The sequence below is a fragment of the Culex pipiens genome, chromosome 1 (genome assembly GCF_016801865.2).
Source record: "Culex pipiens pallens isolate TS chromosome 1, TS_CPP_V2, whole genome shotgun sequence".
Taxonomy (NCBI): Eukaryota; Metazoa; Arthropoda; class Insecta; order Diptera; family Culicidae; genus Culex; species Culex pipiens.
In genome coordinates, this window is record NC_068937.1 from 18303503 (window position 1) to 18317489 (window position 13987).

A 13987-nucleotide genomic window follows, 5' to 3' on the forward strand; every position below is an offset into this window, starting at 1 on the left:
TTAAAATGAACGACTCTTCTATTACGGACTTCAGCATCGAGGTACCAACATAAGTTGAAGTGAAGTCAAGTGAAGTCAAGTGAAGTCAAGTGAAGTCAAGTGAAGTCAAGTGAAGTCAAGTGAAGTCAAGTGAAGTCAAGTGAAGTCAAGTGAAGTCAAGTGAAGTCAAGTGAAGTCAAGTGAAGTCAAGTGAAGTCAAGTGAAGTCAAGTGAAGTCAAGTGAAGTCAAGTGAAGTCAAGTGAAGTCAAGTGAAGTCAAGTGAAGTCAAGTGAAGTCAAGTGAAGTCAAGTGAAGTCAAGTGAAGTCAAGTGAAGTCAAGTGAAGTCAAGTGAAGTCAAGTGAAGTCAAGTGAAGTCAAGTGAAGTCAAGTGAAGTCAAGTGAAGTCAAGTGAAGTCAAGTGAAGTCAAGTGAAGTCAAGTGAAGTCAAGTGAAGTCAAGTGAAGTCAATTGAAGTCAAGTGAAGTCAAGTGAAGTCAAGTGAAGTCAAGTGAAGTCAAGTGAAGTCAAGTGAATTCAAGTAAAGTCAAGTGAAGTCAAGTGAAGTCAAGTGAAGTCAAGTGAAATCAAGTGAAGTCAAGTGAAGTCAAGTGAAGTCAAGTGAACTCAAGTGAAGTCAAGTGAAGCCAACCGTAGTCAAGTGTAGTCAATTGAAGTCAATTGAAGTCAAGATGAAGTCAAGTGAAGTCATGTTAAGTGAAGTTAGCTGAAGTCAAGTGAAGTCATGTGAAGTGAAGTCAACTGGAATAAAGTCAAGTGAAGCCAAATGAAGTCAAGTGAAGTGCTGTCAAGTGACGTCAAATGAATCTGTCAATCAGGTGGTTCAATTTTTCGTTATGCTCTCATAACGAAACGTCGACCATTCTCACGTTTGTGACTTTTTTGGCCTAACCGCCAAAAATGGCCATCAAACGACGACTTCCGGAAGTCACTTTTCCTCAACAGAGCTGCTAAATAGTGCAGTACCTCTCACCACGAATGACACAACAACGGTTCCCCTCACAATTGAACCAATATTAGTTTCGGAATGACTTAATAACCGCTTCTAAAACATCCGAGCAAAACAAAACCTCCTTCAAACACTTGAGCGGGGAGGCATTTCCCGCCACACTTGTGGCATGACTCACGCCAAAAAGATCACCATCGTTGAGAAGCCAACAACCTGAACCCCGCTCGCCATATTACAGGCAAGTGCACCCGAGAGCGTTATTAGCTCTCGAACATATGATGATGTTGCGGCGAGTATCATTTTGATGTTTGCGTCGTTGCATAACTCTGGGGTAATTGAGCTATTATTTGGAATTTGGCTGGTGATTGGCAATTTTTCCCTCCTCTTGGGAAAACACACTCACCACGTGAAGTTAGATTAGTTGAACACAATTTCTTGAGACACAGCGTGTCTTCTAGTTCGTGTCCAGCATTTTTAGGTTAACGAGGTGTGAAAGTAAGGTTTTTTTAAGGTGTTGTAAGATTAGACCTAAGTGACCTAATTTGGGGGGCCGTAACCGCAGCAGTTATCAATTTGATTCAGGCCTCCCCTCAAAAATGGGCTGAACAATAATGATGATGGCTTAATTTTACGGCACTTTATCACCACTTCTGGGGCACACAAAAGGTGCGTTTGCTTTATCTTGGAGAGTAGTGGGCACGTGAGATGGTTCAATTTTTGTGTGGCTTATGACTAAGTGTGAGTCACTTAAGGTACTATGTGAGTCATTCGAGGAATTCCTTCTTGAAATATCAAAAATTGTAATTTCTTGTTGAAATATTGACTCCTTCCGCAAAAAACAACAACTGCTCAAATCGCTTGCGATCAACTTTAATGGAAAGCAAAAGTGCGCCTCCCCCTGGCACCTCTGCAATCAAGATCTTGGCAACACAAGTCTCAACTAAACCCCCGAACACCCCCACGCAAAACTTATCTGGTTGGTTAATCTTTTGCTGCTCAATCTTGGAGCTTAATCGGGGTGGTCTTCGTCGTCTGCTGAAGGAAACTTAAAATTATGAAATGAGCTTCCCAGTTCCCGACCTCCACTCTTGGCCCCGGAGTTTTTGTTATGATTCTCGGGGTTGAATAACTTCTTTGGGTTGAGAAAAAACAAACGATGGAGTCACTTAGCAGTGATTTGTAGGGTGAAATTTGACAGAATTGACAGTTTTCTTGATTTTCATTATTTCACTTGCATAAGCTTACCTTCACAAAAAAGCTAATTAATAAATCGCATTCAATTTATACCATTTTCGACAAACACTTGATCACTAAAATTCAGATTGACACTTGAGCAACTCAAATTCACTTTCACACACCTACCTTCAGTTCACTTGATCTCCATGATCTCACTTTCACAAACTTACCTTCATCAAAAAAACCAACTCAAAACGAGGAGGTTCCTTGATTTTGAAGTCCGTAATTGAAAACTCGATTATCGGAGAATTGAGGTAACAAGCTTTAATTAAAAATCTTAAATCAATACGACCGCAAATAAATTATACCAGTTTTGACAAATTTACAGATTTTTACCTTCACAAAGAGATACGATGATTTTGAAGTTCGTGATTGAAAATCCGATCATCAGCGAACGATAAGCGCCCTGAAATCGTAATCGTTCTTCAATTCAAAATTTCTTGATTTTTTTTAAATAATGTGATTTTATACCAGTTTTCAAAAGTTGATATTTAAACAGTCCAATTCTCTTTTCGACACCTACTTTGATACGATCGAAACAAGGCACATTGATATTGATGGCCAAAAACTTACTTCTAAAAATTCACTTTACCCATTTATACCAGTTTTGACAAATTGAAAGGTTAACACTGTACAATTCTCTTTACTACACTTAACTTGACCGGAAAACATTGTCGGCATCAGTGATTTTCACAACTCTGCATGAAACATCATTTTTTATACCAGTCTTGACACTTGATCACTAAAAGTTCCATCCAACTGCACTGAGGCGCTTATTTTCAAGCAAAAAAATGATTGAAAAAACTCATTTTCACACCTGCCTTCATCGAAAACCAATTCGATATCAGGTGGTTTCTTGATATCGAAGTTTGTTAAAGAAGACTCGAACATCAAATTAGGTTTTATATTTCTAAAATCGTATTCTTAAATTAAGAAAATAATCAAAGAATTTGTTATACCACTTCAAAAATATTGATAGGTTGACAATTAATCACTTTTTCTGACCGAAAACCAATTTGTTACCAATTCCTACATTATACCAGTCTTATACTAGTTTTGTAATTTTAACAATTTTAACGGCTTTGGATTAGTTTTACACAATCATTGCTCATTAGTAATCTTTCGCTACACCTGAGCAATTACTTTTGATTAGAATTCCACATTTTTCTCATTTTGAAAATTAGCCCCTGGATATATTATACCAGTTATTACGGTTCAATCTTTCAACATTTGATAATTTTTTACTTATATTATAGAGTCTGACGTTCTTAAAAAAGAAATCATGTTGTGTGTTGTAAAAAATAGCTTTAAATATCTTTATAAGCAACAGTTTATACCAGTTATACCAGTTACAATAAGCATGAATCTGAAATTAATAACTAAGAAATGAATTTCATGAATCATGAATGAATTCAAAGAAATGCTTTGCTTGACTTAAGCAATAATTCATATCATGAGTTTAATTTTTGTCTGAATTGTTGACAAATCCCAATGATCTTTATACCAGTTAACCTTCCAGAAAAATGCTATAAAAAAACAAAATAACATTTTGAACAATAGAATAGGAAGAGAGCTCAATCATCAGATAAGGTTTTTACATTAATTTTGAGTTTTAGCCCCCAGATATTTTATACCAGTTTTGACAGTTATAGTATGTCTTAAAACTTGACAAAATTTTTACTTCAGATAATTTCACATTTTACGAAAAATATGCTTTTTTCCAAAAATGTTGGCCCCAAAAAGGAAAAAAAAATATACCAGTTTTGACAAGCATCACCTTTGAATTCAGGACTTAAACATCGGAGAATGTTTTACTTTACTTTGGCAATATGTTTAATCATGAATTTAATTTTTTGCAATTCGGATATAAGCCCCTAGGAATTTTATACCACTTTTTTGAAAATTGACAGCTGACAGTTTGACATCCAATCAAAAACCTTTGTTTAAAGAGAACTATGAGCAATATTTAAAGGTACCATGAAGTTGAGTTCCGTAACGAAGCAGAAAATTAAAAAAATAAACAAAAACAATCACCGATGTCTTATACCAGCTGTGGCAATAGTACCCTTGAAATAGAGAACTCAAAAAGACGATAATATTTCACTTCTGTCAAGCAGAAACTGTTATTAATAACACGAAATTCCCGTACCTTTGTCTATTAGAGCTCATATTTATTAAACCAGTTGGTAAGCTTCGGTATATTGAAACTTGATCATATTTCTTTATTATTTATAAGATTTGACAAAATTGTTGCTTTAATTCCAAAGTATCTTCTACCAGTTTTGACAAGCTGGATTAAGCACTCAAATATAAAATTTATCGTGAAATTCATTTTTCTCAAATTGGGAAATTAACTTGAACCAAAATCCGTCATCTATGAGCAGAAAAACAATCCCAATTGTCTTATACCAGTTTAGTAAAGAATCAAACAGGAATTCAATGTTTTACTTCTATCAAGCAATAACGGTTATCAATAACTCCACATTTATTTGAAGACTAGACCAAAGTATTTTATACCAGTTTTTGACAGATTGTGGCTAAAATTTTAAGTTCAACCGCTTACCTTAGTCCTGCAATGATGCAGTACGCTTGAGAAAAGTCGCTTTAAAAAATATTTAAAAAAATAATCATAAGTGATTTTATACCAGTTTTGGCAAGTGTTTAAAAGGGATGGAGAACTCAATTTGAAGAGTATGTTTTACTTCTATTCAGCAATAGCTTTTTTCAACAATTCATTAATTCTTTGATGTTGGATCTGGCTAAAGAATTTTATACCAGTTCTGTCAGTTTGATGCTTGAACACTTTAATGTTACGTATAATCATTCATTTTAGTTAAAGGTTCCTTGACGATGAGTTCAGTATCAGAGACAAAGTTGAAAAAAGGTGAAACAAATAATCTCAAATGTTTTATACCAGTTTTGACATGTGTCAAACCTGAGCTAAATCTCAAGCTTATTCTTCACAAAAGCAAAACAGTAACTTGGTTAGAAAAATCGCCATCTCACCATTTGCCAGGCCAGACACTAATCACCATTCTCATTTCCCTAATCTAGATAACACCTTAATCAAAGTGATGCCGGATCTGAATGGGGGGGTGAGGGGCGAAGAAAACAGACTAGAGCTTTGTTGAAAGATTGTAGTGTTGTGGGGAGGGCGTTTTGTTTTGCGCTGTGCCATAATGGCGCACTTTCATCAAAGAAATGGAAATGTGCCAACGCGGCGCAAATGTGATTCTTCATCTGGAAGAGCCGAGATCGACGGATTATTTACAGCTGTGATTAATCGCTTCTGAGTTTGTTGGGTGGAAATAATTATTATGAACTAGGTGCAGATGGTAAAATTCTCAGATAAATTCAGAAATACTTGCAATTTCTCAAAAAAAAAAGATAAACGTTTTCGAAATTAAGGCCTAAGGTCCACGTCATAAATTGCAAAACCCTTACCCAACCCAACCCTCCGCAAAACGACGATTCAAATTCCCTCGGCAAACAATCGTCTGATAAATCATCACCGTAGCGTGACGCAACTTTGGCAATAAAGCCGACGAAACAATGGTCTTGGCCCAGGTCAAAGTCAGTGAGCAGATCAACCGTGGCCAAGCCCCGGTCCCTCACCTGATGGGCCAGCAGCAGAAATTATGATTTTATGCACCGTCAAGCATTTAGGAAATTGCGCGCCAACTTTATTTCTGTTTTTGTGTTTGTTTTACAGGTCGTAAATCTTGGTTGTAGTTGTGTCTTTTTGCAAACATGAAAGAGGGATTTGTAGCAATTGTGATTATTGAACTGTGGTGGGAACTTGAATTGTTTTCGTTGCGAATCGGCTTGTTACTGGAAATGTGGATTGCGACATGGTTGAAACAAGTGACTTGTTGCCATAAAAAAAACAATGTTGGGTACAAATTTTAAGCCTAATCAAAAATAAAATAAAAATAATTTAATTTTAAAAATAAAAAAAGCGTTAATTTTCAAAATTGCTTGACACATTATTACAGTCAATTTCAAGGATATCTCTTTTCTGTTTTTTAACAGTTTTGGATCAATTTTACATGAAAATTTTGATTTTAAACCCACTGAGAAAAAAATATGGAAGATAGAAAAAAATTAAAATAAATTTCTTACATTTTCACAAAATATCGTATTTCATGAAGATTCTAAGACTTTTCTAATTTTCAATATTAGTATTGAAAGATGCAATATTTTGTATGAATTTTTACTTTTCTAGAGTGTTCTCTTGTAAAATTCCCAAATTATCACAAAAAACTGTATTTTACGAAAATACTCCCATTTTCAAAAAAAAATATGCAATTAATAAACGATGCCAAATTTTATTATATTTTTCACGGTTTAGCTTACTTAAATAAAATGCTCAACATTTTCACAAAATATCATGTTTCATGAAAATACTAAAACTTTCATAATTTTCATTTGGAACATCAAACGAAGCGAAATGTATGTAATCAATTCTTGCTTTATTAGAGTTTTTTCCGAAATACAAAAGTTTTCTTAAAAAACCGTATTTTAGGAAAATACTCGAATTGGGACCATCCATAAACCACGTGGACACTTTTTTGAAAATCTCTGCCCCCTCCGTGGACAATTGTCCATAAAAAAACAAATTTTGTATGGAGCGTGGTCAAACGGCCCCCATCTTCCTACCCCTTAAAAGTGTCCACGTGGTTTATGGGTGGTCTCATTCCAAAATTTGCAATATAGATATCAAATGAAATGATATTTGTTAGTATTCAATACTCAAATACTTAATAAATCATGCAAAATACCATATATTATTTTTCACCGTTTTAGAGTACTTTGAGTAAAATTCCCAAAATTTATCACAAAATACCATGTTTCATAAAAATAATTTGATTTTCATGATTTTCAATTTGAATATCAAACTAAGCGAAATTTTTGTATTTCTAGAGCAACATTTGAAAGGGGCGGTACGACATTGCTCTTACGGCCTTTAATTACACGTGTTTAAATGGAACGAAAGGCCGTAAGAGCAATGTCGTACCGCCCCTTTTAAATGTTACTCCAGATTTCATGTTTGCTTTATCAGCGTTTTTTGGAAAAACTCAAAATACAAAATACCGTATTTTATGAAACAGTTAGAAAATTCTCACCGTTTTATATTTAAATTTGGAAAAATTTAGTATTTTCGAAAAAATACGGTATTTTGTAAAAAATTAAGCAGCTAAAAAAAATTTTGGCAATTCGTGATTTTTTTTTTAAATCTAATAAAGTGCACACAAAACTACAACGTTTGAAACCCACATGTAAAATTATGAAAATTTAAGTATTTTCATGAAATACTGCATTTTGTGAAAATTTGATTTTCTCCAAAAAAAACTCTTATAAAGTGAAAATGCATTCAAAATTTCTCATCATTTGAACCCATATTGAAAGAATTATAAATATTTCAGAATATTCACGGATACAGTATTCAGAGAAAATTTTAGAATTTTACAAAGAAATCAATAATATCAGAAAAAAATAAAGCAATTCTCTACTCCTTTTTCATTTTAATTTTTAGCAAGGTTTGTAATCGTTAAAATTATCGTCTATAATATTATCGTCTAATGATAACTTTATCGTTGTTTCGATGATTCTTTTCGCCTATAATGGATCATAACTCATTTTAAAAATCATTCTAAAATTAACTTAATTCAACCATATCATGCTGCATTTTCAATGCTTTTGCTAAGAATATATTTTTTTTAAAAAGAAGTGTAGTAAGTTTCAAAGTAAAAATACTTGTTCAAAATATATCGCTTTTTTCGAAAGTACTAAAATTTTCATAATTTGCAATATGGGTAACAATCAAAACGAAATTTTGTTTTCTTTTTCACTTTATTAGAGTTTTTTTTGGGAAAGAACTAAAAACATAAAAAAATGTTTTTTCGAAAGTACTCAAATTTCCTAAACTTGCAATATGGGTATAAAATAATGTGAAATTGTATATGTTTCTAAACCTTTTCAAAGCTCTTTTTTAAATACTTAAATTTCCAAAAAATATTAAATTTTTCGAAAATACTCAATTTATCAAAATTTGCAATATGGGTATCAAATGAAGCGAAGTTATTTATGCATTTTCAACTTATAGAAGTTTTTTATTTTTTGAAAATACTAAAATTTTCAAAATTTGCAATATGGGTAGCGAAATTTTGTTTGCTTTTTCACTACACTTTTTTTATGGAATCAAGCGATTTTTTGTATGCTTTTCAACGTTACTAAAGGATTTTTTGGAAATACTATTTTTTTTTTTACAAAATACCATATTTTTCGAACATACTCAAATTATAAAAATTTTCAATACGGGTATAAAACTAAGCGGAATTGTTTAGTTCTTTTCAACTTATAAAAGTTTTTTTTGGAAAACACTAAAGTTTTCAAAATTTGTAATATAGGTAGCAAAATGTTATATACTTTTTTACTTAGAAACAGTTTTTTGCTGGATTATACTAAAATTTTCAAAAAATACCAAAATTTTACATAAGGGTATGAAACGAAACGAAATTTTTATTGTTTTTTTTAAATTTATTAGAGTTTTTTTTGGGAAATGCGGGAATTTTTTTTTGTATTTTCGGAAAAATACGTTATTTTGTGAACAATTTTCAGTATTTAGTACTGAGGTTTGAAATCAAGATTAATTAGGTCGTTTTTAAAAAGATTTTGAAAATGAGTTATCGTCCATTATCGGCGATAAAATTTTTGTTGGTTTTAATTAACTTGTTTTTTTTTCAATATTTGTTATATTTTTTATTTTTTCATGTTCTAAGGGACAAAAAACGCAGCTTTTAAGCCATAGAGAAGCATGGGAGCAATTCTCTACCAAAACCGGAAATGGATTTTATTTGTATTTTTTGATTTGGCTCAAACTTTGTGGGGGCCTTCCCTATGACCACATAAACTATTTTGTGTGATTGGTTCATCCATACAAGTCTCCATACAATTTTGGCTGCTGTCCATACAAAAATGGTATGTAAATATTCAAACAGCTGTAACGTTTGAGTGAATTTTCTGATCAATTTGGTGTCTTCGGCATAGTTGTAGGTATTGTTGAGGACTTTTGAGAAAAAAATAGGTACACGGAAAAAAAAAATTGCAGATTTTTTTATCAACTTTTTTTTACTAAAACTCAATTTCCCAAAATACGTATTTTTTGATTTTCGAGATTTTTTGATATGTTTGAATTGAATTTGCAATCGAAAAGCATTTTACAGATTTTTTGATAAAGGGCTCCGTTTTCAAGATATAGCAACCGAAAGTTTGATTTTAGCGAAATATTTGCAGTTTTTCAATTTTTAAAAATAGTGACTATGAGTGACCATTTCTAAAAATATTTTTTTTTAAAGTTCAGAAAATTTGCTATAAAATTGTCTAAAAGACATTGAAGATTGGACCTCGGGTTGCTGAGATAGAGCCGCTTTAAGAAAAAGAAACACGAAAATAGAAGTTTTTTAAATCAAGACTAGCATTTTAAATGGGCGTAATATTCAATATTTGGCCCTTTCAAAATGTTAGTCTTGATTAAAAAATTCAAAATATTTTTTTCGAAAAGATCAGAAAATTTCACGAATGTTTCATGTATTAACATTGAAAATCGGACCATTAATTGCTGAGATATCGTCATTAGAAAATGGTGGGCTGATTGGGTGAGACTTAGAAAACTTCAATTTTCGTGTTTCTTTTTCTTTAAGCCGCTGTATTTCAGCAACCAGAGGTCCAATCTTCAATGTCTCTTAGACAATTTTATAGCAAATTTTCTGAACTTTTCAAAAAAATATATTTTTAGAAATGGTCACTCATGGTCACTATTTTTAAAAATTGAAAAACTGCAAATATTTCGCTAAAATCAAACTTTCGGTGGCTATATCTTGAAAACGGAGCCCTTTATCAAAAAATCTGTAAAATGCTTTTCGATTGCAAATTCAATTTTGCATTAAAAAGTAGTGTCAAACTTGTTTTTGCATAAAACTTCGATTTTTTCCAAAAATCACTATTTTTTCAAAAAATCATAACACGGCGGCAGATTTTTTGACCATGTTTCTCTATGGCTCAAAAGTTGCGGATTTTTGTCCCCTAAAACATATCAAAAAATCTCGAAAATCAAAAAATACGTATTTTGGGAAATTGAGTTTTAGTGAAAAAAAAGTTGATAAAAAAATCTGCAATTTTTTTTCCGTGTACCTATTTTTTTCTCAAAAGTCCTCAACAATACCTACAACTTTGCCCAAGACACCAAATTGATCAGAAAATTCACTCAAAAGTTACAGCTGTTTGAATATTTACATACCATTTTTGTATGGACAGCAGCAAAAATTGTATGGAGACTTGTATGGGTGACCAAATGACACAAAATAGCATATTTGGTCATAGGGAAGGCCCCCACAAAGTTTGAGCCAAATCAAAAAATACAAAAAATAAAAATGGTCGAAATCGGCCGATTTCGTAGAGAGTTGCTCATGGGCAAAAAATGGCACCGAGTTATGATATAAAAAAGTCATTTTTTTTTTTTGATAAAATAATAGTAGTTTATGCAACAAGTTGCAAAAAGAGGATTTTTTCAGCACGAGACGTACATTTATCCAACGAGGTTTACCGAGTTGGATAAATACGAAGAGTGCTGAAAAAATCAATATTTGCAACGAGTTCCATACAACATTTTTTGCAATTCCGAAAAACACCCATTGAGTGAAATTTTAAGTCGAATTTTCATGTATTTTGACGTTTAGATCAAAAAATGTTGAAAAGTGTTACTTTTCGAAACAAGTGCTGAAAAGTTCAACTTTTCAGCACCCATTTGAGTGCTGAAAAGTAGAACTTTTCAGCATTTATTTTGAAAAGTGTTGCTATTCGATTCTGTTATTTTTGGTTCAGAAAAGTAGGCTATTTCGTCGTTCAAGAATGACAGGAAAAGTAAGTAGTTTCACGACGGAATTGCAAATAGTAGTTTATGCAACAAGTTGCAAAAAGAGGATTTTTTCAGCACGAGTCGTACATTTATCCAACGAGGTTCACCGAGTTGGATAAATACGAAGAGTGCTGAAAATATCAAGTTTTGCAACGAGTTCCATACAACATTTTTTGCAATTCCAAAAAACACACACTGAGTGAAATTTTATGTCAAATTTTCATGTATTTTGTCAATAAATCGTTTAAATCAAAAAAATGTTGAAAAGTGTTTCTTTTCGAAACAAGTGCTGAAAAGTTCAACTTTTCAGCACTCATTTGAGTGCTGAAAAGTAGAACTTTTCAGCATTTATTTTGGAAAGTGTTGCTATTCGATTCTGTTATTTTTGGTACAGAAAAGTAGGCTATTTTGTCGTTCAAGAATGACAGGAAAAGTAAGTAGTTTCACGACGGAATTGCAAAAAAATGTGTTTACGGTGCTCTCAAGAAATAGCCATTTAAGGTTTATTTTTAACTAAAATAATCCTGTATTTTGATTTGTTTTAAAAAGTGTCCATAATTGCTTATCCATGAAAATATTTTTTCGAAAGGTTTAGAAAATCTCCTAATAGGCATTAAAGATGTCTGGTTGCTGTAATACAACGAATAAAAGAAAAAGACACATCTTGAGTTTTTTTTTTGAAAAGGTCCTATGAACCAAATTTTAAATTTTTGCTTTTTGGGTGTTTTTGAATACCCCTGACTCAAGGCGGTTCTAAAAACACCCATAAAGCAAAAATTTAAAATTTGGTTTATAGGACCTTTTCAAAAAAAAAAAACTCCAGACATGCACATTTTTATTTTTTCAAGTCTCATTCAAACATTCCCACGTTTTCAAATTCCAATATTTCAGAAACTTTTGGTGAAATTAAAAATGATGAAAAATGAAACATTTGTGCAATTTATGATCTTTTCGAAAAAAATCATTTCAAAAATTTGGAATCAAGACTATTATTTAAAAGGGCCAATAATTCAATATTTCGCCCTTCATTTCAAAAATTTCAAAATACTGGTCATTGGTCTTAGTGTCGTGCAACATGTTTACTCTCAATATTTTCTTGATTTGTTCAAGCTTGTAATTTGACTTGTGAGTTGTTACAGTCAAATTTATGTTTATTTTTCTGTTAAAAACAAGTCTTGTCATTTTTGCAAGACTATAAAAAAAATCTCATACCATGTGCTCGGTGAACCTCCAACAATTACCAAGAGACGAAACAAATTACCTCTGTTTGTTTGTGTACTCCCCAAGTTGGGAAGATACACACCGGCGCGGCGGCCACCGTATTTGAACATCACCCAACGATGACGCGTGGTGTGACAACAACCTCACCGAGGGAGCCCAAAATCCCAAAATCGGGGTAAAACGATCAAAACGATATGTTTTGACCGACTTATCGTTTATCACTCAAAATTAGTAGTTTTTGAAGCTTGAAGGTTTGCAAGTTTAATGACAGTTTGAAGCGTCCCGTTTCGCCCCACGTTGCCACAATCGCAAACGATATAATTGCGTATGCAAATTGTACCGCGCTCGGAGGTGAGGAGCGCGCTGCGCCTCTCTATCAAGATTACCCCATCCATAAATTAGGGAATTTCGCACCGTTTTGGAGCCGACAACCAAGTAGGGCACGGAGTGACCACAGCACGCTCTCGTGAGGTGAATAGTTGACGAAATTGAGGGGCGAAATTGCCGTGTGGAGAAATGCAAATTGGGTTTGTTAAAATTTGAAGTGCAACTTTTTATGGCAGAACGAGAGTTGAATTTTGATGATGTTTGAAGCTTTGAAATGGCGTAAGAGTAAATATAAATGGTTTGCATAAAGCAAACTTAGAATAAATTATAGCACCTGCCATAATGGCGTCAAACTGCCACCTTGTTAGAAAAAAAACAATGTTGTCTTATCGTCAAGCATTGACCTGTTAAACGTCAACTTGTCATTTTTATAGCAAACTTATCGCTCGTGTTCCCAGCTGTCAAACGATCAAAACCCAATCCATCATCGTTCCCAGCCGGCAAATGACTCACACCCGCAGCGATTCCGTTTTATCTCCACCGGGTGGTACTTCCAACTGTAACCATCTGACTTTACGACACAAGCCAATAAATCACAATCACAAACACTACTCGCCCAGAAAAAGTACCGTAAATAGAGGCAATTCGCGCGAGCAAAACTTAACGGGGAGCTCGTCCAGCTCTGAAAAGCACGCAGCCGCGTTTGCTATAATTGTGTTTATTGCTTTTCGGCGCGGGTTTTACTTCTTCGTTGGTGACCAACGCGATGGAACCGCTTAACCTTACCCCGCTTGGAGATCATGGGAAGTTTTTTAAAACTAAAATGTTCAAAGAAATAAGTAACGAGCGCCATTATGGCGCTCGCGCGCCGCCTGTCAAATTTTTATAGCAAAACTCGATAAGTGGTTTCGCGATAATTGAAGGGTTTCCAACCGCAGCATTCTAACCTAGAAAAGGGCCTTCCCCCTCGAATGCCTTTAGCAAGAGAACGGAACAAACCGCAGGAAAATTCCCACTTCCAATTAGAGCGAATTGAGATGCACTTATATTAGAGAGCGTTTGTAGAACGAACGGCTACGGCATCACATTTCAGGCACGCAGAACTGCAATTAAGTTGCTCCCAATCGAAAACCGCAGCTTGTCGAACAGTTTTGCTCGAAATAGTTGCGCGATAATGAGCGGGCGCGTTTTATGGCACGCACCTCGCACTTTTGAAAGCAAATATCTCGGCAACTGTTTCAAATTTTGAGCCCATATTTGGGTGGTCGCTTCGCGGCAAGTGAGCAAGGGGAAATATCCACCGTTGAAACATTGTAACTCAATCCGAGCTAACCTGTT

At 33.7% G+C, this 13987-nt stretch overlaps 1 protein-coding gene across 1 annotated transcript in view; it reads left to right on the plus strand.

The window, feature by feature from the left end:
* LOC120415637 (uncharacterized protein DDB_G0271670) overlaps nt 1-13987 on the plus strand; it is a 73868-nt gene that overhangs the window by 21922 nt on the left and 37959 nt on the right. The window lies entirely within an intron of this gene.